This window comes from Suricata suricatta, chromosome 7, assembly GCF_006229205.1.
Source record: "Suricata suricatta isolate VVHF042 chromosome 7, meerkat_22Aug2017_6uvM2_HiC, whole genome shotgun sequence".
NCBI lineage: Eukaryota > Metazoa > Chordata > Mammalia > Carnivora > Herpestidae > Suricata > Suricata suricatta.
In genome coordinates, this window is record NC_043706.1 from 97,482,527 (window position 1) to 97,509,517 (window position 26,991).

General features: G+C 33.7%; 1 long non-coding RNA gene across 1 annotated transcript in view; it reads right to left on the minus strand.

The window, feature by feature from the left end:
• Positions 1 to 26,991, minus strand: part of LOC115297068 — a 27,960-nt gene extending 969 nt beyond the window's left edge. Inside the window, exons 1-2 of the long non-coding RNA XR_003911248.1 lie at positions 26,939 to 26,991; positions 24,943 to 25,139 (exon numbers count right to left, since the gene is read on the minus strand). This is a non-coding gene — a long non-coding RNA (uncharacterized LOC115297068). The remainder of the gene's footprint in view (positions 1 to 24,942; positions 25,140 to 26,938) is intronic.

Sequence of the window (26,991 nt, forward strand, 5' to 3'; positions counted from 1 at the left end):
ATTTTTTACTTTGCTTTTCTGTTTGGAGTGTCATTGCAACTACTGTATTGTAAATGATGGAAAATAATTGCATATGTTAAAAAATATGAAACTTTATAAAGTAAAAAAAAATAAAAATAAATAAAATTTTTAAATTAAAAAAAAAAGACAGAATGGACTAGTTCTTGCTCCTCTTACAATTATTTTTTCTTTTTCTTTTTTCAAACTGGAATGCTAGCGACTCTTGCTATCCCTGAGAAAAGTAGCAAAGTGAGAATTTTTGTAATTGGAGCTGCTTAACAATCTGAGTTTCTTCACATCACAAGATAGGCTCACGTTTTAGCTGAAATTGCTGTGTTGGCTGAGGCACATTTGGCACTACTGAAAAACAAAGTCAATAACAAAAAAAGTCATGCATGTTCCCATTTCTGAAGTCTTTGAAATGGAAGGAGAGAAGAATAAACACTTGAAAGGACCATTTTATGAGCAAATCCATTAATAGACTTTAAATGTTTTCCTGAGTATTTAACTTGCAGGTTTAGTGTATTGAAGCAGTGGCTAGATCCTCTATCACTCTCAGTCTTACTAATGGTCATTAAATGTTCTGTAGAATTTTACAAGCCAGAATTCATTACATAAGAATATATGTCTGTTAACAACATAATAAAAGTCCAAAGAATTATTTCTTTGACCTGAGTTTAAAAAGTATAAAAATAATTCATGAGAAGAATAACTGAAATAGAGTAAAATACTAAAACATTGTTTCTGGGGCTCCCAAAAGTAAAACATTCCAACATGTATGTAAGTTTAAACTACAAAAGTATTTCTGAAAGACAAAATCCTCTGAAACCATTCCTGCCAAACTACTGTTTTTAGGTAACTGTGACTGTGCAGTCAAAATTCTTGTTCTATTTTGTTTTATATCTTTCATATATATTTTTTATTACATTTACTATTGTTATCAGTGAAGATATTCCTTTAATTCTGGTATGGGAAGAAATCACTTCTTCAGTTTATGCTAATGCTGACATCACTTTGTGGATTTATGAATTGGTTTTAAAACAAATTAGGTGTTTACTATTCTATATAACTCTGAATAAGTAGTGTTAGCAAAATTAGAGCATTGTGTCATATGCCTGCTTGCTGTTAATGTTTTGCTTTTTATATATATTGCTTTTATTATTTTATCAAACCTCTTAATATTAATACTGAGCCCAAACCAATGATATGTCCTTTTTTTTTTTTGGTGTACACTTAGGCAATATTCCTTATTTGTGGTTCCAATTCAGCTTAAAATTTTGTAAAGTAAGACTTAATATATAAATATTTAGCTCATATGTAATTTTTTAAAATGAAATGAAAGGGATTACTCAGTAGTTTTATTTTTCTACTATTCAATTATGAAATTACATGGCTGAGTCTCAGGTTGCTAACAACTGATTGTGTTTAATAAACTGGCCATTCCTTTTTGTTAAGTAATTTGATTAACTGTTTTCTCCGAATTGACCATTTATTTTAATGACTTAATTAGATCAAATGTTTGTGTAACTAAACTTGCAAAATTATTTATATTTATTCAAAAACATCTAGTAAGAACTTACTATGTGCCAAGGCTAAGTGCTATTAATACATCAGTGGATAAGTTATAAATGGTCTCTACCCTCAGGTGGATTAGAATCTAGTTCCACTCAGGACCTGTCCTGCCTATCTTCGTATAACAAGAAATTGTTAGCTTTTGTCCCACACTGAAATTCATCATCATTACACCATTATGACTAATCTGTTTCTGACCTTTAGTAATGAGGAAAATGTAATCAACAAAGAGACTGCCCCAAACTTCTCTTTTGGATAAATGTCATCTTTTTGAATGAAATATACCTTGGTAAGCCACATGGCATAGTGAGGGATCAAGGAAACTTAAATGTTTGAAAGAACCAAAGCTGTGCTACACAGCAGAAAACAAAAGGAGAAATTTCTTTATTTCTATAGTGGAAAAAGAGAGAAGAAAACCAAGACAAGAAACAGGGATGGGAGCCACTGACTAGTGTGGGATGAGAGGGCTCCCAGGAGAAAGGTTAGCAGAAATTCTCCTGTAAGAACCAGCTTTACTGCTAAATGGTCTTCCTTAAGCAGAAAACAAGAGGCCATAACTAGAAATTAAAAAAAAAAAGTAAAAGTCCCACTGGTACAGGCAAATATATAAAAAAGTAAATTAGCTATTTGATTTGATTTGATTTAAGTTTATTTTGTTTATTTTGAGAGAGAGAGCAGACAGAGAGCACAAACAAAGGGAGTTGCAAAGAGAGAGGAAGAGAGAGAATCCCAAAAAGGCTCCATGCTGTCAGCACAGAGCCCAAAGCAGGGCTTGATCTCCTAAAACATGGGATCAGGACCTGAGCAAAAATCAAGAGTCAAACGCTACACTGACTGAGCCAATCAGGTTCCCCTAAATCAGCCACTTTAAAGCTAATATGAAGGTCAAAAGTAAAATCAACTCTAACTACAGTAAGTAGTTAAGGGATACACAAAATAAAAATATGCAAAATATGACATCCAAATATAGAACATGTGGCGGGGGGATAAAATGGTAATGCTTTTAGAGTGCATTTGAACTTAAGTGACTATTAACTTAAAATAAATTCATATATATGTATATATATTACACCATTATTAATATTATTATTATATGATAGCACACACACAATGGAATATTATTCCTATATGAATGTACCTCATGGTAACCACAAACCTACAATAGACACACACAAAATAAAGAGAATGGAACATAAACACAACACTAAAATAAACCATCAAACCACCAGGGAAGAGACCAAGAGAAGAAAGGAACAGAGAAGAACTCTAAAAACAGCCAGAAAACAATTAACATGGCAATAAGTACCCACTTATTCATAATGACTTTAATTGTAAATGGACTAAAAGGCCAATCCAAAAACATAGGGTGACTGAATGGATTAAAAAAAACAACAACAACAACAAGAAAAGACCTATGGTATGCTGCCTATAAAAGACTCACTCCAGATCTGGAAACACGCATTGACTGAAAGTGAAGGGATGGAAAAAGATATTCCATGCAAATAGAAATGTTTTAAAAAATGGAGTAGCAATACTCATATCAGACAAAATAGATTTTAAAACAAATTCTATTTTAACAAAAGTAATGTTGAAAAAGAAAAATAAGCTGGTGGCATCACAATTCTGGACTTCAAGCGGGATTACAAAGCTATGATCAACAAGACAGTAAGGTATTGGCACAAAAACAGACACTTAGATCAATGGAACAGAATAGAGAACCCAGAAATGGACCACAGATGTATGGCCAACTAATCTTCAAAGCATGGAAGAATAGCCATTGTAAAAAAGACAGACTCTTCAGCAAATGCTGTTGGAAAAACTGGACAGTGACATACAGAAGAATGAACTTCAACCACTTACACCACACACAAAAATAAACTTCAAATGGATGAAAGGCCTAACATAAGACAATAAACCATCAAACTCCTGGAGGAGAAAGCAGGCAAAAACCTCTTTGACCTCAGCCACAGCAACTTACTAGACATGTCTCCAGAGGCATGGGAAACAAATGCAAAAATAAACTATTGGAACCTCATCAAGATAAAAAGCTTCTGACTGTGAAGGAAATAATCAACAAAACTACAAGGCAATGAAAGGAATGGGAGAATATATTTACAAATGGCATATCAGATAAAGGGTTAGTATAGAAAATCTAAAAAGAAATTCTCAAACTCAACACCCAAAAAACCAAACAATTCAGTGAAGAAATGAGTAAAAGATATGAATATACACTTTTCCAAAGAAGACATCCAGATGACTAAGAGACACATGAAAAGATGCACAACATTACTTACAGTCAGGGAAATATAAATCAAAACCGTAATGAGATACTACATCACACCTGTCAGAATGGGTAAAATGAAGAACTCAGGAAACAGCAGATGTTGGCAAGGATATGGAGAAAGGGGAACCCCTTTGCACTGCTGGTGGGAATGTAAACTGGTGCTACCACTCTGGAAAACAGTTTGGAGGTTCCTCAGAAAATTAAAAATAGAGCTACCCTACAACCCAGTAATTGCATTACTAGGTACTTAACCAAAAGATACTAAAATTGCTGACTCAAAGGGGCATATGGATTGCCAATGTTTATATCGGCACTGTCAACAGTAGCAAAAATATGGAAAGAGCCCAAATATCCATTGACTATTGATTAGATAAAGAAAACGTGGTACACACACACACACACACACACACACACACAGGAATATTATTCAGCAATCAAAAAGAATGAAATCTTACTAGTTGCAAGAATGTGACTGGAACTAGAATGTGTTATGCTAAGTGAAATAAGTCAGAGAAAGACAAATATATAATTTCACATGTGGGATTTAAAAAACAACAGATTAATATAGGGGAAAGGAAGGAAAAATAAGAGAAAAAGAGAGAGGGAGACAAACCATGAGGCTTTTAAAAAAAATTACCATTTTTTATTTATTTTTGAGAAAGAGAGCTGGGAAGAGGCAAGAGAGAGGGAGACACAGACTCTGAGGTAGGCTTCAGGCTCCCAGCTGTCAGCACAGAGCCTGAAGTGGGGCTTGAACAGACAAACTGAGATAATGACCTGAGCTGAAGTTGGACACTTAACTGACTGAACCACCCAGGTGCCCTAAGAGACTCTTTAATACAGAGAACAAAGAGGGTTGCTGGAGGAGTGTGGGTGGGGGGATGGACTAAATGGGTGATGAGCGGTAAGGAGTCCACTTCTTGGGACGGGCACTGAATATTATATGTAAGTAATGAATCACTAAATTCTACTCCTGAAACCAGTATTACACTATATGTTAACAAACTTCAGAGTTTAAATCAAATTAAAAAATAAAATAAAGCCAAGACTGTAAACCAAAGACAAAAAGAAGGACATTACATAATGATAAAAGGGTCAGTCTTCAACTCTTCTTCAAGAGGATATAACATTTATAAATATTTATGCATTCAACATAGGAACAGGTAATTATTTAAAGCAAACATTAACTAAATTATGTGCAATCTTTTCACAACATATTATCATGATATGTACTTTAAATATCTTACAATTATATTTGTTAATTATACTTCAGCAAAGCTGAAAAAAGCAAGTTATGAAACAACATGACATGTTCAAAAAAAAAAGTAGCTCAGTATGGTTGGAGTATCATGTGCATTTTGAAGATTGGTAGGAGATAGTTATAAACAGGTAAAGCAGAAGCCAGACCATGAAAGACCTTGTATATCATGCAGTTTAGTAGTCTGCATTATATCCAAAAAGGCTTAGGGAGATTTTGAATGGTTTGAAACAGGGAACTTATGTAATAAGTTTCATTTTAGAAAGACTGCTCAGGGAAACTGTAGTGGATTAATTGGAAGTTGACACAGGTTTTGGTCAGAATTCTGGTGATACATTCTATATAGAGTTAATAGGAAAACTACCATGAGTCTGTGATCAGTTGAATGTGGAGTTGGGAACATGAAGAATAAGTAGGTAAATTAATCTAAGTCGCTAAGTGAGGCCTAAGAATTAATGAAGGAAGAACAAATACAGATGATGAAATCAACAGGCAGCTGTTAAACCATATAAGAGATGAAGAACAGATTAGAAATGAGTAAAGCTCGGGAAAAACTCAAAATAGGTGAGGATACTCAGGGAAGGGCTTGAAATAAAGGTCAGATGTGTGATTTATATTTATGAGAAGTCATTGCAATGGATACATTGGTCTCGATTAAACATTCATGTTGGACATGAGCAATTCTATGGAAATAATCATTTTAGTAAGTGGTGATTCTCCTGTGTTTTTCTAAATCCACTGTTTATTGAGGGCTTAGAACAAACAGTAATTCTTCAGTTTTTATTAAAAGCAAGCTAGTGTTACTAATACTAATACTTCCTACATAAATAACTTCTTTATAGCAGGAAAACTGTTCACATCTCCTTTCATTGCTGTCCATTTCATTTGGTACTGACAGCAAAAGGAGGGTTCAGGAAACATTTGTTCATAGAAGAGAGGTTTAAAGCTCACCACATGAGGAGGTCATAACTGGAAAAAAAATGTCAGCCAACTCCATAATCAACGTGAATCTCAAATCCTTCAGTTTTACTTTTTTCTTATGTCATACAGAAGGTAATTTAAAATAAATTATTTCAAAACATATACATATAATTTCGCTGTTGAGTCATTTTCTTAGATCTAGTCAAGATGGTCTCTTTTCAAAAGAGTTCAACTAAAACCCAAATTGCTATCTTGTGTGTATTCCATACATTTTTATGCTAATACTCTTTAAAGATTGGCTTTCATTTACAAGTTTTCATTTTTCAACTCAGTTTTCCCAGTGCATAAATTTTTCCCTGGGAATAAACTGAGTTGCTTTTTGATTTTCCTTTTTAAAAACACATAAACTCCTTAAGACCACTAGGGTTTAGTTTTCAGTATGTTGAAGTCATTGTTCTTCAAATGATTCACCAGAGCATTCAATTCATACGACTTTAACATATATGATTTAAATTTTATATTTATGTAAACACCTTGTTTCAAGATGAATTATCCTGAGAAATCAAATTTGTTTCTGCTTGTTATAGCTAGTTATTTCTTTAAGATAATAGCAGATGTTTTTCAATATAGACCTCTAAGGAATAATACTTTTGTTTCTGTTGTTTGCTTATTTGTTTTCTTATACATAAAAAAGATTTAATTTACTAAGAAAATTGCCACTGTACTTAATAGAGCAACTGTACTAATTATTAAAATGATTGAGTGGGGGGCACCTGAGTGGCTCAGTCGCTTGAGCGTCTGATTTCGGCTCAGGTTATGATTTCATGGTTCAGGGGTTTGAGCCCCGCATCTGGCTCGGTGCTGACAGCTCTGAGCCTGGAGCCTACCTTGGATTTTGTGTATGCCTCTCCCTCTTCCAGTCTCTCACTTGCTCAGGCTCGCTCTCTTGCACTCTCTCTCTCTCAAAAATAAATAAACACTAAAAAAAGTTGTTTAAAACGATTGAGTGAAAAGCCACATTTTAACTTAACATTTTGTTCTGTGGAAGGACAAGACTATATTTAAAATATTTCAATTTGGGTGGGCACCTGGGTGGTTCAGTCGGTTAAGCCTCCGACTTCGGCTCAGGTCATGATCTCACGTTCCTTGGTGAGCTCCAGCCCCACAAAGGGCCCTGTGCTGACAGACAGCTCAAAGCCTGGAGCCTGCTTCTGATTCTGTGGGTGTGTCTTTCTCTGCACCTCCCCCTCTCATGTTGTGTCTCTCTATCAAAAAAAATAAAGCATTTAAAAATTTTGAAAAAAATATTTCCATTTTTGAAAACTCCTTGTAACTTACTATTACATTTGAATTGGCATGTTTGATGTTGAAAAAATACATCCTTCCTAATGAGTTGTCTTACCTGAAATAAAAGCAGAACTTATTTTTAAAACATTGTTTGGAAAATATTTTATAAGTTAGTTTTGCATTAAAACACCTTATAGAAAACTTTTTTAGTGCTTAGAAAATTAGCATCTTTTTTTTTTTTTGTCTTGCCATAAATACTAAAAGGATCAGTGATCCTCCTGGCCTCAGTGTTTCATGGAGGCACATTTACACCAATGTACATTTTACGTGAAGGTATCTTGTCTCGCTAGGCACAAGATTTCTCCTTATATAAAAACTGATAATGGTATAAATCTTTATGAAAGAGAGATAAAAATTGTTTCTCTTCAAAATGCTTTGGGTGTTGCATGACAGCTTAGAAAGAGATTTTACGTTCAACATCTTTTACTGCAGTGTAATGAAACCTGCCACATAGTTCTGTTGACAATAATAAATGATTAATAATTTTGATCAAATATTTCTTTCCAAAAATTAAATACTGTCTACAAATCCATAAATTCCATATCAATGTTAACATTTATCTTGACATATCAGGTATAATTCTATACCATAATAAAATTAGCTACGCTCTATCATTTTTCATTCAGTAGAATGTCAGAGGAATAAAACACAATGTTCAATAATGTCATGAATTTAATAAAATAAGAAATGAGACAAGGACAAATCCTTGGTGATAATTTCCATTCCAAATGAAAACGCTCGTGATGGCTTTTTCTTTTTACCTTTCTTTTCAATCATATACCCCTAGTGTAATCTGTTGTCCTGTTTTTTTCATAGTTAAAAAAATCTTCATTAAAAAAACTCAGAATTGGAATCATACACCAGTTTGTGTTAGTTTTTCCTTCATTCTCCCAGTTCTTCAGTCCTAAAAATATACATTTCATTTCATAAATATTTAAAAAGTATTTTTGTGTATCAACATAAAATTGCTTTGACCAGATTGACTTGCTGAAATTATCAAATTCCATTAAAAAAACAAAACAAAACAATAAAAGTTAAAAAACACTGATGGCCAAAGAAGTGACTAAGACTGAAATATGTCAGTAATAACAAACTATAAAAACAAAGCTATTGACACATCTGCTAGCCACTGCTAAAAAGAAAAATGGAAGATGTCTTTTGGAAATTGGAGATAGTCTCTCCGGAGAGGCAAGTAGCATTCCCCCTCTAGTACCTAATTCATGAAGGCAATTACTAAGTCTGTCTTGTTTGCAACTGTGTCTAGCTTAGGGCCTGGCACTTAGGAAGTGCACAAATCAATATCATTCAATGATTGAATGCTTCTCATCTCAAGGTCATAAGCGATATTCTATACAGAATTCCAGGTGTCATCCGTATTTAATCAACATCTGACTATTACTTTTACTGCTTTTAGTAATTGAAGTAATTCGTCTTCTGAAACTCAATAGCTAAGGACATCAAGTAAGTTATTTTAGTTCTCTCATACTTTCTTCTGTATAAAATGGAGATTATGATTTTGTGTGACTGGAAAGAGAAAATACTGTAGACTACCAGGTACAGGACAAATAAATGCCTTTACTACTATTACTACTAGTATCATTATTCTTGTTGCGGGTGCTAAGATTACTGATTTTATCAAATCGTTATCAGAAAACTGCCTCCTCAATTTGTGAAGATTAGTTAGGTACACCAATTGTGAGGTTGCTAACCTCAAATAAAATAATTTCAAGTATTAAAGGTATTGAGACTAAAATTTTCAAGTTACTTTAAAAATACCTATGTTTTGGGGCACCTGGGTGGCTCAGTCAGTTAAGCATCTGACTTTGGCTCAGGTCATGATCTCATCGTTCATGGGTTTGAGCCTCACGTCAGGCTCTGTGCTGACACCTCAGAACCTGGAGCCTTCTTCAGATTCTATCTACCCCTCTCTCTGTCCATCCCCTGCTTGCACTCTCTCTCTTGCTCTCCAAAATAAATAAACATTTAAAAAAAAGATCCTTTGTTTTCTTACTTTTGACTAGAGTGTTTCAAGTTGAATTGTGTTACCCTGAAATACATATGTTGAAGTCTAAACCTCCAGTATCTCAAAATGTGACTGTATTTAGAGATGAGTCATTTAAAGATATGATTAAGTTAAAATGAGGCTTTTAGGGTGGACCTTAAACCAATCTGACTGGTGTCCTTAGAAGAAGAGGAAACTTGGAAAACTAGAGACACAGAGATAAGACTATGAGGTCTTCCTCCACTAAGAGAGTGAGGAAGCCATTTGCAATCCAAGGAAGGCAGCATCCCGAGAGAAATCAAACCTCTGAAGACCTTAATTGGGCCTTCTGGCCTTGAGAACTCTAGAAAAGAAATCTGTGTTTAAGCCACTTTGTATGTGTGTTTTTTTTATGGCAACCCTAGCAAATTAACACAAATTTATTAGACCTAGACTATATATATTTTCAATATATATATTGAACATATATTCAACAGCTTTATTAACTTTTTCTTTGCTTCATTGTTTACAGATTTCAAAACGTTAAGCTCCTTAGGAGAAACTTTACGACATATAACTTTAGAAAACTAGCTTGCCTTAAATGGAAACATTTAAAATTATTATTCATTAGTACATTTTTAAGCAGCTTTAATGACAGACATTTGTTGACAAGTGCTATTTGAGATACGGTCTTAAAATGCCTATGAGTCTTCAATAGTTTCCTTAATGAAACTATAATTCTCCTGTTAATGAAAAAGATATCTTCCAATAGTACACTTTGGAGATAGATATGTAATTACCAATGAAATGACAGAAAGGAAAAACGTGTTTGTGTTTGTACATGTATAATGTGTATATACATGTACACACACATATATATAGGCATATATACATAAGACTACAAAAATTATAAAAGACCAAAGCTAAAATTTGTCGAGTATTTAATTATGGGAACTTGGACACATATGTGACACTGTTCCTTTTACCCTCTCTCCCTCTTCCCTTGTAAGCAGTGAGTAAACATGAAGTAAATAATCTCAACTCTGATTGGGGCCACAATGTCTTGCCTAAAAGAAAACTTTGTGAATGATAAATCAAGTTACTCGACATTTCTTACAATGCAGATTATTTTCCAGGTTAAAAAAAAAACTTTTCCCTATTGGTTGAGATAAATATACTGCTTGATGAATTTAATTGAATCTTATTAACAGGCACAAATAATGTCTTTATGCACAGCTTAGTCTGACAATTTTTGTTGCTATGTTCAAATTAATTAAAACTACTGAACATATAACAAAAAAACTATATAAAATAAAAAAATTATGCTTTAAAACCACTGGCATTTCTAAATTCCTTGAAACTAATAGTATTTACTAATAGTAAATAATAAAGGCAATTATTTGCATACACTCTGTAAGAAATATATAGACACAATCTCAAATTCTTCTCAATTGTCTTGAAGACATACAGATCATCCAGACAATTAGATTTTTTGCCAAAATTTGACAAAACTTTTCCATATCTAGAATCCTTGAACCATGTCCAGTATTCCATGTTGAGCTTTTAAACCTATTTCCTATGCTTCATACATGGAAATATTCTTTAAAAAATTTTTTTTACATTTATTTTTGAGTGAGAGAGAGCTTGAGCAGTGCAGGAGCAGAGACAAAGAGAGACACAGAATCCAAAGCAGGATCCAAGCTCTGAGCTGTCAGCACAGAGCCTGACATGGAGCTTGAACTCACTAACTGTGAGATCATGACCTGAGCTGAAGTTGTACACTCTGGGACTGAATTACTCAGGTGTTCTGGAACATGTGTCAATATAACAACAAAATGTACATGAGGGCAAAATTTTCAGTGATTTCTTTTTCATTTCAATTATATTATTTCCCATGGAAAAAGATCTTTTATAAAAGTTATTTGTTAATATTTTTTCTCATTATTTTATTACATGAGCTAACATTTATTGAAAACTTATTATATGTCAAGGATTTTTCTAACCTATTTATATATATTGTATGTACATGTAAGTTATGTATACAGAGTTAACTGAAATATAAATCCTGATTTAAAACTGAATTTTAAAAATACAAAACTAAAAAAATTTAACACAATAACCTAAAACTATTCATTTCATTTTTAAAAATTATTTCCCATTTTATTGATGCATGATTGACAAGAAAAATTATGCATATTAAGGTTTATAACATCTTTTGATATACACATATATTGTGAGAGGATTACTATAATAAAGTTAATTACTATATCCATCGCCTTACATAATTAAAATTTTTCTGTGTGTTGTAACAATATTTGAGACATATTCTTACCAAACGCCAAGTACACATTATTAACTATCATCACCATGCTGTATGTTAGGACTCCAGAACTTATTCATCTTATAACTAAAATACTATACCCTTTGACCAATTTGTCCTCATTTCTCTAACCCTTAGGCTCTGTTAACTACTATTCTAGTCTCTGTTACTGATAAGTTTGACTTTTTAATATTCTGCATTTATGTGAAATCACACAGTATTTGTCTTTCTCCATCTGGCTAATTTCACTTAGCATAATATCTTCCAGGTTGTTGCAAATGTCAGGATTTCCTTTTTATGGCTGAATAATGTTGTTTAATTCAATTTGAGTTGATTTTTTGTATATGGTGTAAGGATTTAATTTCATATATCCAGGTTTTTCAACATTTATGGAAGAGTCTCCCCTCTGCATTCTCAGAAACTTCGTCAATCATTGATTGATCATATATGTGTGGGTTTATTTCTAGATGTTTGATTTTGGTTCACTCATGTTTGTCTGTTTTTATTAGAGTACTATATTGTTACAAATACTACGGCTTTGTAATACAGTTTGAAATCAAAACGTGTGATGCCTCTAGCTTTGCTCTTCTTTCTTAATACTGAGGTCCTCTCTGATTCTGTACAAATTTGAGAATTGTTCTATTTCTGTGAAACATGCCACTGGAATTATAGTAGGGGGTTGTAGATTGCTTTGGTAGTATGAACATTTTAATAATATCAATTCTTCCAATCTATGAACACAGAGCATCTTTCCATTTATTTGTGTCTTCTTTAATTTCTTTCATTAATACTTATAGTTTTCACTGTACAGCTTTTGCCTACTGGGATAATTTTAGTCCTAAGTATTTTATTATTTTTGATGCTATTTCAAATGGTATTGTTTTCTTAATTTATTTTTTGAATAATTTGTTGTTAACATATATCTGTAAATATATTGCATTTCTATAGTGATTTGTTGTCTTGTAATCTAGTGAGTTCATTTATTAGTTCTGACAGTTTTTTGGTAGAGTCTTCAGTGTTTTCTTTCTTTTTTGTAAGTTTATTTATCCATTTTCAGTGATGGGATGGCTTGGTGAGGAGCAGAGAGAGAGGGAGACAGGATCCCAAGCAGGTTCGGCACTGAAAGCGCTGAGCCCAGCACCGGGCTCAGTCTCACAAACCACAAGACCATGACCTAAGCCAAAACCAAGAGCTGGATACCCAATGAATTGAGCCATCCAGGCACCTTTTCAGAGTTTTCTATATGGAAGAAATCATGTAATCTGCAAAAAGAGACAATTTTATTTCTTCTTTTTTAATCCAAATGCCCTTTATTTCTTTTTCTTGCCTAATGGCTCTGTCTAGGACTTTTAAGACTATGTTGAATAGAAATGGTGACCGTGGGCTTCCTTCTCTAGTTCCTGATCTTAGAAAAAAAAGTTTTCAGTTTTTCACTCTGGAGTATGTTAGCTGTGGGCTTGTCATATATGGCCTTATTTATGCTGAGGTGCATTTCCTCTATGTCTAATCTATTGATAGATTTTATCATGAAAGGGTGTTGAATTTTGTGAAATGCTTCTTTCCATATCTATTGAGATAATCATATAATTTTTATCCCTCATTCTGTTAATGTGGCATAGGACACTTGTTGATTTGCCTATGTTAAAACATCTTTACATCCCAGGGATAAATTCCATTTGATCATGGAGTATTACCTTTTTAAATGCTGCTAAATTTGATTTTCTGGTATTTTGTTGAGGAATTTTGCATCTATGTTCATCAGAGATATTTGATTTTAGTTTTCTTGTAGTGTCTTTCTCTGGTATCAGGGTGATGCTGGCCACATAGAGTAAGTTTGGAAGTATTCACTCTCAGTTTTGGAAAAGTCTGAGAGAGTATTAATTCTCCTTTACATCCACTAAATCAATTAATCATCTTTAAATTCTTCTTAAAATCTATTAAAACCCACTAAAACAATGACATTCTTTTAAAATTATATCTGCATTATGTGCACAGCTTATAATTTATACTTGATATGAAATACAAAGTACATAAATGAAATGTGCCATGTATTCATATATTTTTATATCATAAATACTTTTCTGAAATGTCCCACCTTATATTTCTACATTGTTTGAGAATTATACAGATTTTTGCCTATTTCATCTAGAATCTGCACATTTGTGACATGCTATGAGATTGTGGCTTATGGGAAACATTTCACAGCCCTGAAGCTACCAAAATGATGTAGTGTGTGTGTCTGAAAACCATAGACACTTTCAACCCTAAATCAACCTTAAAGGAGTCTTTTTCTTAACTTCATGGTATCAACAATTGAGGATAAGCAATCAATTAGTTCCTAATATAGAAATATTTTAACTACTATTTCTGTATTTATGGTCAATTTATTGAATGAATTGAATTCATATTTTGTCAGACAATAAAGATTTGTTGAATAGATGAATGAAATGAATGAAGCATGGCAACCAAGGAACATTCAGTTTGGAATATCTGATGTTATGTTAGGAACTAGGCACCTAAGACATGGTGACTTGTATTACTCACACTACATTAACACTGAGCAAATATCACCTCTGTTAATGTTACTATTCTAAAACTAATTCTACTTATTAGAAAACTTAAATCAAGGCTGTTACATTTTTTAAAAAGCCATTTGATATTATAATTAACCATAATGGTAGATGAAATTAGACACAACACACACACACACACACACACACACACACACACACCTATACCTTACCCTAACTAAACAGAATGTCAATATTCAGTCTCACCATAAATTAATCTCTATTTTGCTCTCTATTTTGTATTCACTAAAAATAGAATATAGAGCCCTACTGAATACAAAAGAGGAAAGAACACAGCTGTGCATAAAATCATAATATGAATAATACTTTTTTCTTAACTTGACCTCTTTGAGGATCCACACTCTGAGTTTTTTATACATTTGTACACATGTATGGAGGTGTGCAGCTAAACATTTAAGAAACATTTCCTCAGAACTCAAATTGGAGCTTTGAGTTAACCCTATGCATAGTTTGAATGATAGGATATAACACTTTTTCTTGGCAAGAGTCTCCAAGAAGTTTACATTTTTATACTTAACGTTTCAAAAGATAAAACTTAGAGGTAAATCTGAAAATTTGATACCAATGTATTACAAGCCCAGTAAATTTTCAGCTAAAGTGTAGATCTTAAAATAACGTAGAATTAAGACAAAAAACTTAGATATTTTAGACTTTCAAATTATAATGATACGTTTGGTGAAAAGAACATTGGGGGCCAATTATCTAGTCTCAGAATTAAGGGTATGGAATTTGGTCGTAGTAAATAATCACTGCTCCTCTTTAAGCCTGTGAAAGTATACATGCTTTGTTCACCAACTAAATTACAGTTTTGGGGGCACCTGGGTGACTCAGTCAGTTAAGAGTCTAATTGTTGATTTCAGATCAGGTCAAGGCTGTGCTATTCCGTGAGGACAACCTCTGCGCTGGGCTCTGTACTGACAGTGTGGGACCTGCTTGGGACTCTCTTTCTCTCTCTCTTTCTCTGTCTCTCTTCCCCTCTCTCTCTGCCCCTCCCCCTCTTGTGCTGTCTCTGTCTCTCTCAAACTAAATAAAGACTTTAAATAAATAAAAAATCTATAAAGTTTTGTTTTCATAGTCTATGGTTTAGAGCTGGTAAAGGGAACTGTAATGTTGAGGTGAAGATCTGGTTATATGACTCCCACGAAAAAAGGCAGATGTCCAAGTTAATACCAGCCTTTAGTGAATCCTTGGTTTCCTGACATATTTAATTTGTATATACCTCTTAAAGTATCAGTCATTATGAGTCTGATTTGGTACAGCAGACAATGAAGTGGGGATCCAGAGAGGAAAGAAAAGATTCCCCTAATGTCCTCCTAGAGTATATCTCTTTGAAATTGCTTGGCAATGAACCATAGTGTGTGGCTGGAGGATGGGGGAGGAGACAGAGTTGATAAAAGAAGGTATGTGTTTTCTTCACTCAGTGGTATATTTACTCTCTTTTTATTATTCTTAAAATGTTGTTCAAGTCCTTTTTAAATTATAAAGCTGTATGCAATGCTAAGTATTCTGATTGTTCTAACATCTGACATTAATAATTTAATTTTATGATAAAATGCTATACTTGTTTTTCCAAAAAGATCCAACTCAATTGCATAAGCCAACATCTTCAAGTTAGAGATAGTTTCATTCACTAATAACATTCCCCAAAACAAGAAAAATGGAAAAAGAAATATTCTTTATTTTAAATCAGACAAAAATTTAGATACTATAGTGAGAAAACTCAGAACTTCAAAACATTAATCTGAAACCAAACAAGAACTTTAATTTTGAATGTTCCCTAAAAGGAAGTTAAAAATAGGGCTATCTGTAGTCAATATAAGGTAGAGAGAATTTGGTCAAATTCAGTTTCCAGGGGCCCCTGGGTGGGTCATTCAATTGTCTGACTTTGGCTCAGGTCATGATCTCACGGTTTGGGAGTTCAAGCCCTGCATCAGGCTTTATGCTGACAGCTAGAGCCTAGAGGCTGCTTCATATTCTGTGTTTCTGTCTCTCTCTGCCCCACTTCTCCCACTCTTTCTCCCTCTCTTAAAAATAAATAAACATTTAAAAATTTTTTAAAACTCAGTGTCCTGACATAACAGACCCATGAGTTTATCCATTTCAAATGAGGCTGAAGCCGACTTTTTGATGTTGTGGGATCTAAAGGTCTTCTGAAACCAGTTGTCACATGAATTTATTCAGCAACAGAGTCCTCTGTGAGAAGGATTTCCAGTGAGGAAGTACACAGACACCCTTTTTCCTCAGAACATATTTCTTTCTTTTTTTCCTGAAGCATTAGAACAATTCCAAAGTACGAATATTCCTGTACAATCTGAGTGCACTGAGTGCAACCTGGTTTCAAAGATCCCTTCTGCCTTTCCAATTTAGCACTGACTTCGCCATACTGCCTTGGAGATCAATTTCCACATGTTAATCCACACAGCACAGAGAAAGCTCTTACTTCTGGATGTCTCATCACAAAAACAAACACACGAAAATAAAACGACCCTCCCCCCGCAAAAAGGAAAAAACCCAATAGGGTGCCTAAACTTGCACATAAAATATATTCTCTGATAACATATATTTCTAACAAAAGTTCTTGCTTTAAAATGCACTTAAGCTCACAACTCCCACAAATACTTTTTCCTTCTCTCAAATTTCAGGCAACAAGGGTGCCAGAAGATTTGGAACGTGTATAACCCCAAACTGTGTTTTCCTAAGTAATCTTGGCAAGCTTAAAACCCTGGAAAGTCACAATTCACTTCCCAGGCGATCCTCCTGGACAGCTCAGCGGCAGAAAAGCAGAACAGGATATCCAGCTATTGAACAGGGCCGCGGCCCAGGTGGCCGGCGGGACAGCTGCTCAGGGCGTCCTACCAGGAGGGCAGCGCGGGGCCGCAGGAAGCCGCCTTTCTTTCCTCTGTCTGTTTTCAGCTAGAGAGGAAAGCACAGTCGGCCCTCCCCAAACGCTGCCTGTCGACACAGCACTTTTCAACAACGGTGAAAAGACATTGTCTCTAACAATAAGTGTCAGAAGAGGAGCAAATCATGTATGAGATGCTGGAGGCCTCAACCCAAGCAGATAGCTTGCTATGGAAAAACAGCTTCGGTTTTATTACTGTGCCGAAAGAGACATAATATCATAGATGTGAGGCCACTTAAGACTAATTGTTTGAAGTTTGGGTTAGAAGGCTGGGTTAAGTATGACTTCTCTGTCCTTGTGTTTAGAATTCTAAGATAAGAATTATTATTAAGGGCAAAGTCATCTTCCTGATACCATTCTTCTATTTTTGTGTTTTCCTTTAAAAAAAAAAAAAGAATCATTTTTATTCAAGCTAAGAGATCCTCAGAGCATTCCTCCTCAGAAGTCTGTTCATAATGGGAAAAATTTTTTACCTGTTTTTTGAAGATATAATTGACATGTAGCACTGCGTAAATTTAAGGTATACGGCACAATGACTTGACTTTCAAATATTGTGAAATAATTAACATAGTAAGTTTAGTTAATATTCATTATCCCATATAGATACAAAAACTTTTTTTTTCCTTAAGAAAGAGCACCCTAGCAGGGTAGCGGGGCTGAGGGAGAGAGATACAGAGAGAGAGAGAGACAGAGGGAGACTCTTGAGCAGGCTCCATGTTCAGCAGTGAGCCCAACGCAGGGCTTGATTGCACAACTCTGGGATCATGACCTGAGCTGAAATAGGAGTCAAATGCTCAACCAACTGAGCCACTCAGGGGCCCTGGAAATACACCTTAAATAGAAAGGAAAATCAGAAAGAGTGATAGAAAAATATCTATCTCCAAAATTGACAAAAGTGAACTGACACTTACTATAAATCAATGACGAAAGGTATTTCTTTAAATTTCTATTAAGTATTTTTCGAACAGAAAAAAGAACAGACTTTTGGGGGAGACAATTGATTACATTCTTCAAATCTAAGACTTCTGGTTCATAAAATAAAATTTTGAAAATGAATGTCCTGTAGGTAATCGTATTTCAAGTTATTATACATCTATTTATTTCTATTCTTAACACTCAGTAAATGTTATATATACCATATATAGATGACAGAGACAGATAACAGAATAGAAAAATAGATGCTAAGTCTTGACAGGAGAGGGAGGAAGCAGAGACTGGAACTATCTTCAGTTTAGTTGTCATTTTGTACATATGTAAATTTAAAGACCTGAACATTAAAATTCCATTATTCTGTTATTCGTACAGTATATTGATTAAAATGTGAATTATTGTCAAATAGTGTTCTGGGACTACCAAACCAAACAATTTGCAATTGCAATATGTAATCAAGATCTCCCTACAAGGATATGATGAATAATGGTGCAAAGAAACTTTTTCATTGATTTAAATAACCAGTTATATTATTGTTTCCCTAAAGTTAAAAACATAATTTTGGGACTATATATCAAATTGTTTTTAATTTACAATGCAATAATTATTAGTTGATGAAATAAATTAATCTACTGTTGGCGAAAAATGTTGATAAACAATGTTTAGGCTGTATATAGGGGAACACAAGCAGGATTAATCATCCAAATAAGAAAGAATTGAACCATTCTACTATTGTATATGGGATACATTTCGTCTTAATGATGGTTTCTCCTTTTATTAAACAAATGATTGTCTAGTCAAAAACATCTATTCTTTTACTCTCAATAGTCTTCCTATAAATTAATAGAGAAACATAATATTTTAGTGCCCCTCAGTATTAAAGTTAATACTCTTAATTAGACTGTATCTAGGAGCTAATATACCAGACACTGCATTGTACAGAAATCCAGAGAAAAAAAATTTTTTTCTATCTGGGAAAATCTGGTAGTAATTTTTATATCCCTTACTAAATCTGAAATTTTCTTATCTGTGTGCAGGCTCCAGGCTCCGAGCTGCTAGCACAGAGCCTGACATGGGGCTCGAACCCATGAACTGTGAGATCATGACCTGAGCCAAAGTCAGATGATCAACCGACTGAGCCACCGAGGCACCCCTTTAGTTAAATGTTCTTAACCAAGAAAAATAAGAAATTCAGAGCCAAAAAAAAATCATTTATAAAGTTACTACTTAAAAATGAACAAAAAACAGAAATAAAACCTGATAGTATTTTAGAGTTTATGTATTCAGTTTTTTCTATAACTAAACCTATTTTAACAAAAAAGTCAATTTAGTGTAAATACTGTTTAAGTATTTTTATTTTCTGTTATAGTGCATTGATAGTTTTAATGAATCCATATACATTTGCACTATCATTTGTAAATTTGGAGCACATTATATTTTATAAATATGCCCTAACTTTTTAAACTAATGTCTATTACTAGACATATACTTTACTTCTGATTTTGCACCATTATAAAAGATGCTATAATTACCATTACATAAAGTCTTTGTTAAATCTAAGACAAATTCTTAAAATCAATATCCAATTTTTAAGGCATAAGATAAAGATTGCCAAATGTTTCTCTTTAAAAATATGTATCACCTTACTTGCCCATGAACACTCTACAGTTGACCCTTGAACAAGGGCTTGAGCTGTGCAGGTCCCCTTATATAGATATTTTCTTTGTAAATACAGTACAGTAATGTAAATGTACTTTCTCTTCCTTATGATTTTCTTAATAACATTTTCTTTAGCTTGTTTTATCTAAGAACACATTATATAATACATATTACATACAAAATATGTGTTAATTGATATTTATATTATTAATAATAGCCTACTGTTGACTAGAGCCTTAATAGTTAAGTTTGGAGGAAGTTAAAATTATACACAGATTTTTTGCCTGCACAGGACTATTCAAGGGCTAATTGTATGTGAATAATTATTTTCTCACATATACCCTATAACTGGATAGTCAAAAATAAAATAAGAACTCTGGTTCAATTATTTTGTTCAGATATGATATCTTATTGGTTTATATTTCTTTTGATCTCTTTATGTTAATTTTTAGAATTTTGTTATCGACCAATAATTATTTCTCTTTGCTTACTTCCTATTATTATATTCTAAACATTCTATACCTTTTTCATTTTCAGAATTTTATTTTTGATATCTTACTTTTCTGTATGAAAGTTACTGCATTTGTTTGTTACAGATGAGGTAAATATTTTTCCATATCTGTTTGCAAAATAACCTTTCATTAGCAAGATAGATTTTGGAATTGGGAAAGATAGGATTTTCTATTGGAATTTTATCATTTATAAGCTATGTGATTTCAAACAACCCACTATGGCTCAGTAAGACCTAGTTATATCATATATAACATGGTAATGCTAAACCTGTATGGGCATAAACATTAAGCAATAAAGCAAGCACATAATTAATGATAGCTATTATCTTTATTTGAAATGTTTCAGACATTCTGGTATTATTCAAGTTTTATGAGACCAAGTCTCCATTTGTATGGTTTCTGAAAGAATTAACTCATAAAAGCTACGTTAAGAACTCAGTTCAGGAAACAGTCTTGAGTTAGAAACGTGGCTCTGGTTTTTAGTAGTTGTTTGACTGTAAGTAAGCTATTTAATCTTTCTGAGCCTCAGTTTTCTCATATGAAAAACGGATGTATTTTAGTACCTGTCTTCTAAAAGTATTCAGACAATAAAATAACATACTGCTCATGAAGAGTCCTGCATAGAACTTGACACACAGAAAATTAATTTCCAATAAATTTTAGCTTTTATAACTATGAGCATGGTAATTGTTTTCTGCCTTTAAGTGCTCTTTCATTATTTAGGGTTTTCTTAATTGTTCAAATGGCATGAGAGGAATTCTCTGGGTTTCAGAATATGATACGATCCAGCTGGTTATCAGAGACAATTCCTTGGCTGCATTTCTGTGCTGAAGGCGCCAGTGGAACCCCTCACTCTGGCTAACAGAGGTTTTTTCTGGGGAGTATCATTGATTGGGTAAGAGGCCTTGAGATCTATTAATATATTTTAATGATGCTGCTCAGTATGTGCTATCTTAGCAAACACTTGCACATTTAGTCTAACTGAAACATATGGCTTTTAACTCTCCTTTTTGTAATCTCCAAAATGAAAAAAGCATATTTTAACAAAAGGGATCATGGAATCTTAACAAAAAGACAGTTAACTCTATGTGGACAGAATCAATCCAGACTCCTGGTAAGAAATAAAACCCAATATTAATGAAGGAGGTGGGGTGGGGCACATTCACACAGTGCGACCCTGAGGAAGCACATAAAGGGAAGTCATTTCCTAGTTAGATCATATGGTCCAACCATTAGTGGACCTGAATTAGAAAAAAAGACTTCCAAGATCCATTCAACTCTTCTCACTGCAGGTGATCCAAATAATTGCTTGGATAACGGAGTGGTGAATGTGTACAAATGGGCTCCTATCAATTGACAGATATCACCTTTCTGGACGTAAATATTGCCATGCACAAGACTTTTTTCCCCCTTTCCCTGGAAGACCAAGCAAGATGGCTTTCTGAACCACAAACATTCTTGCTTCACAGTTTAATTGGTCTTTGAGAGAAAGGATTTGCAAGTCAGAATAATTTTTTAATATGGAAATCCTTTCAAGATTTTCCCCATGAAGCCAGGCTTAATTTGCATTGAATCATATTCCTAAATACCTTACTTTCCTTCATCTTCTGTTGGCTGGATTCTTATGGCGTAGGCTTACAGTACACACAGAATTCATTCCCAGGCATCCTAGGAGCTGGCCTCTAGAGATAATACTTTCACCTTCTGGTTACAGAGCTTTTTATCAGTCAGCCCTGAATTTATGCAGAGGATTATGAAGCCTCCAACATAAACCTGACAGTTTGAGAAGTCGTCCGTTGTCACTAAAGTCTCCTTCTTGAGTAGTCCAGTGGTCTTCCTGGTGTCCCCCCAAACACACCGATCTCAATGGTGTCATGCAGGAAGTGCTGCCTCGGCCCTTTATCCACTGGACTTAACCAAAAGGAATGATCCTTCCCTTAAACTATGATTCTCACTTATCTTGAAATGTAAGTAGATTTCAATATAAATGGCTCTTGACTTAGGGTTCATAGCTACTTCTCATTGCAGGGGAAAAACATGAAGATATTCGTGGTTAGCACAATGATCCTTGTCCAGACTCAGTATGTTTCATATTTCCTCAGTAAGATATCCATTTCCTGTTTGCAGACATAAATTTTAAAAATAAAGAATTTCTAGGAATTGCATTTTCTCTTATATAGTCTTGTATTGATGTAAAGATCTTATTATGTGTGGAAGACAATTCTGTGTGCTGTGCAATGTTCATCATGTAAATCTACTAAGCTGAAGTCAGATTTCTTTGTGCTACTCATCTCAAGGGAAAAATGCAAACATTTTTGAACTGTCATTTGTGTGAAAGAAATAATTTGAAAAGAAGATGTTTTTCCTACACAATATTTAATTTTATCAAATAATGAAGGGAAAAAATAGAACTTGACTTCTGCTGTATGGAGAAAAATACTATCCTGTGAGAAAAGCCTCTCATTTTGTGAAGTGGTCCCAAGAGACAGCTGGCATATTCAAGATATAACAACGACTCTGGAGAGCAATGAATACAAACACATACACAAAATCTGTCACTCAACAACTTATATTCATGAACTATCAACAGATAAATCAAGTTCATAATGCAGGCAGAAAACCTATTTCCTCAGTGGGTTTCAGATAAAACATACAACATAAACAAATTATGAAAAGCCTAATTGTAGGAGGCCCCTGGGGAATTCTACTGCTGGTCCCATAATTCCATAATTCAATTAACTAATATCACAGGTAGAATACAAAATGCAATTATAATCTCCAACAATGGTGCCAGACATACGCCTCTGCTATGGGGACACTCCTCACCCTGATTTTCATAGAAGATATTTATGTGTACTGAAAAGGCGAGATGCACATAAGTGTATTCATTATCTTTTGTAAGAATCATCCAAGAAAATGTCAAAAATAAGCTAAAACTCTTAGCTGAGTCTGATAAAGATAGGCTTTTACGTCAGAAAGTTCTGGCTCCTCAGCCTCCTGTAACACTGACAAAATTATATCATCCTTATTAATTCACATCCATTTAGCATGGACTAGAAGCTAAAAACTGTGATTAGCAGAAATCATTACCAAATAGGTTACCTAACTCGGTATCAGACAGAACCAACTGACCAGCTAGAGAGAAACCTACTTCACCACAAGTTATTAAAATGCAAACTTTCATTGCATAATATATTTCCTTTAGTTAAATTTAAAACTTTATTTTATTTTGTTTTTGATATTACACAAACCTTTCCAAATAATGCCAAGAGCACAGATTTCAAATGTCCAATGCTATTTCTCATTCTGCTGACCAAATGTGCTACTAACCTTTTATATGAATCAAAGGTACAGATAAAAGTTATCCCTTTAGGGAACACTCTTACAGTGTTGGTGGAAATAAAAATTGGTGCAGCCACTCTGGAGAAACAGTATGGAGGTTCTTGAAAATTTTAAAATAGAACTATATGATCCAGTGATTGCACTACTAGGTATTTACCCAGATGATACAAAAACATGATTCAAAGGGATACAATACCCTGATGTTTATAGCAGCATTATCAACAATAACCAAATTATGGAAAGATCTCAAATATCCATTGATTGATGAATGGATAAAGAAAGTGGGGTATATATATATATATATATATATATATATATATATACACACACACACACACATATATATACACACACACATATATATATTTAATTTAATTTAAATAAAAACTGGAAGTGATAAATAAATAAATAAATAAAGGGAAAATGGTATCCAACCAAAGGCAGAAAATAAAGGATTTTAAATTTATGTCCCAATTAATTTATTCAATTAAATCTGAAGAACAACAACAATAAAAACTCATCCCTTTAACTGACAGCAAGGTAGCATTCAAAGGTGTGGATAAAGAAATTCCATCTCCTTTCACTGGTATGGCAATTCTTACATAACAGTGTTCTCATTAAATGCGACTGTTAATAAAATGGCCTTTTGCAAAAATTAGATCCATGATCCCTTTGATCCTGGGGAGCACAATCAATAAAATACATTCTAACATGGCAAGTTTTAGTCTACTTATGGGGAGAATTGCCTCCTTCCTATCTGTGTATGACTTTTTTCCATGGGTCTCCAAAAAGTTCTGCTCCTTTTAGGATGTTACAGGAAGGGTAAAATCCAGAAGTGGGGCTACAAAACACTCATCTTGACTGACCCCTTCCATCTACATGACTGATTCTGTCCCCACTCATGCTTTGTGCAAAGGAATGTAGTGCTGCTCTAAAGGTCCAGGTCTCAATTAGAAAGAGTACATATACTTGGGAAAAGTCCGGAGAAGCTAAGCCTGATAGCAGCACACAGACTTTTACATGAATTAGGAATTACATAAAGATCATGTGAAACTCTTGTCAAAAAGTATAAGATGACTCTTACAGTAAAGACCAAAGTAGTATGAAAAAAACATTATATTAAGATTTTAAGAAGTCCTACATTCTAAAAATTCATGACACCCACTCATTACCATTCATCTACATAAATTTAAAATAAAAACAATACTGAACCATAAAATAAGTATAAGAACATCCAACAAAATTTGGGCTTTTCTTTTGATAGTATTTCCAATGTCAATATAAAAGTCTTTGCCATCCTCCCCAAAAATATCTGAGTCATACCTGATAGTGTCCTGTAAACATGCTTAATCTGTCAATTGTGCAATCCGGTCAGGATAGTAGCTAGCTATCTTTTTATTTCCTTTATGGATATCTAGAAGCAACTGAGTAAGGCACGGTCAAATTACTTCATCTCCTTGGGCCTCAGTTTTTCGCCAATGAAGAAGTGAGTTGGAGCTAGGTTGATTTCCTAATATTCTCTATTAGAAGAAATCATAGGGAAAATATAATATAGTTTTACTTTATTTGCAGAGATAAAAAAGTAGATTCAGAATTTGAATGCATAATTTGCCATCCTCTTATAAAGAGATATAAAATATAAAAACGAATTTTTGCCTAAAATTTCCCAGTATTTGTAGCACTTCTAATATATGCAAGAACTATGATTCAGCCTTATCCTCATCTCAAGTCTTACCTCATCCATGACATTTTCACAGGCTATTCTAGTGTCAGAATTTTCACTAAACTTTCTTAATGCCCTACAGGACTAAATAACGTATTATCAAGTAGTGTCTCTTATGTGCTTACAATTTGAATCCCAAGACATAGCGCATACTTCTTGAAAGCAGTAACTATGATTTGTATTTCACTGAATCCCTCACATAATCTAGTAAGCTATTAGGTATATACAAAGAATTCATAAAAATCAAGTGTTAATTTGTCAGTCCTTCACTGAGGAGGAACTAGCAAAGTAATACATAGAAAACACAAACTACAGTTCAATTTCTTCATCTCTGGCCAGGCCATGCTCTCTCTCTCAAACAACTGTTCTCATCTGCCTAGAATATAATTTTCTCTATTAATAATGCTTTTTTTGACATGGCTTTGAATTGTAGTACAATGCCTATTTGTTGCTTAATGATAGAAAATATGAAAAAGTCCTTTTTAATTGTATATTGAATTGTTTAAAGTATTCTGTCTACATTGTGGAAAATATAATTTATCATTTTAAAGGGATATAATTTTTATTATTATTCAGTTCATATAACTGAGATTTTTCAATTTTCTGATAATAATACATTCATTGCTACATATTACTATAGCCCTTTTCCCTACTATCATTTTTTTTTAATTTTCAGGATAGAATTCCATCAAATAATTAACATATTGCTTTCCTTAGTATGTCTAATAAAAGCAGTATTGGCTTATTTTAGTTCTTAGTAGGAACTTTTGTGTGATGAACACATTTTTTAATATCTAGGAACATAAGAAAAAAATGGCAATTTAGTTCTCCATCATGGTATCTTAGAACATTCCATTCTGAATGGACTAGTAAACAATGCCATCACAGTATTCTGCTATACAGATTTATCCCTTCTCCATTTGTTAAATACCATAAATAACATGAGTAACAGTATGTAAAGTTTTGACTACAATGAAGAAAAGAGCTTATAATAATAAAAAGATGTGCAAACAAATAATGGTACAATAAAAAAAATAGAACCCAGTATATCCAAAATACTATCATTCGGCATGTAATCTGTATTAAAAATTATGTACAAGATTCTGTAAACTTTTTAAATAGAAAACTATGCATTCTCTATACATGTTAGATAAAATCTGACACTGTCAATGTTAACTCCATGAAGGACAATTGTCTTAAGAAAAAATGACTCAAGTTTTTTGGGGAAATGGTGACAAGAATTACTTAAAATAATTCAAAACTAAATTTTTTCTTCTCTGAAATTATGTTAGAGTCAATGACAGAATTGCCCCTTTCAGTAATTTTGTTCTTCTTAGGCAGTTAGCCAGACCTGAACTGGAGGCAAAGATGGTGATAAACAGGTTACACATTAGAAGCCTGTAGGCATAACATCCTGGCCTTAGGGCTTTCAAGACCCCAGGGCTAAAAGACCAAGAGCCACAGGTTTAGAACAGGTATTCTGCATTTCTACCTCTGCCAAGGGCTAACCCCAAGACTCATTACAAGGCATTTGCATTGTGGTTTTAGCCACTCCCTTCATGGTTGGAAGTGTGCCCTGATAGTTCCAGTACAAACCTTGGAGGCCCCCCTCTGTGGAAGGAGTCAAAAACTTCCCCTCCCAACCTGTG